Below are 967 nucleotides of genomic sequence, written 5' to 3' on the forward strand. Positions count from 1 at the left end.
ATATATATATATATATATATATATATATATATATATATATATTACATGCTTTACCCTCTGGTATGCGTCTGTTTGTGGATGCGATCGTAGAACACAGATACCGACGACGGCAGGACGTCGAGACGCCGACGGCAGAACGTCACGACGATTGTGGGCACACGCCCGTAACGGGCAACAAGCCAAATGCGAATTAACCTCGACGATTTTCCTATTGGACATCGATTTCGCGTCGTTAGGGACAATCAGGAAGGAACTGCGAGAAGAGGATTTGTCGTCGGCCAGAAATCCGTTGACAGAGATGAAGGAGAAGGGATGCAAACAAAAAAAATTTACAGAAGATATTTCACTGGTAAAGAATTGACAAAGAGAACGAGAAAAGGAATACGGGTGTCGATAGAATGAGAGAGAGAGAGAGAGAGAGAGAGAGAGAGAGAGAGAGAGAGAGAGAGAGAATGTAGAGACTAAAAGAGAACGAAGCATAGTGAAAAAAAATTTTGCTCTGGAAAGTCTGTGGAAAACAAACTTGAGCCGCAGCTGCTTACCCAGTTTTCCGTAAAATTCACCATCCGTTATGATTCCACGTCAAAACAGGGTTGACTGGATGAGAGGGGAAATTTCATGCTCACCAGTTCCTACCGTTCCCGTAGAAGCGACTTCTGATTTATGAATTTCTACGGGTTCTATAGAATCGCCTCGTACAGCTGCTCGTCAATCCTATTACGTAATACTGTAGGGAAAAAAGGGCTGGGAAAGCGAAAGAGGCTGTAGGAAATAATAACCATACGAGACCTGGACGTCGGTTGAGAATAGAGTAGTAAGTGTAGTAGGTATAGTAAGTGCAAGATAAGTTCCCTAATCGACTTCCAAGTGATGGAATTCGGCTACCTTCAATAGTTCCTGTTACACGGATTTGCACTAGGCTATTGAGACAGCCAGAGTGAGTGAGTGACTGTGTGTGTATATGAGG

This window comes from Cephus cinctus, unplaced genomic scaffold (genome assembly GCF_000341935.2).
Source record: "Cephus cinctus unplaced genomic scaffold, Ccin1 Ccin1_scaffold0929, whole genome shotgun sequence".
Taxonomy (NCBI): Eukaryota; Metazoa; Arthropoda; class Insecta; order Hymenoptera; family Cephidae; genus Cephus; species Cephus cinctus.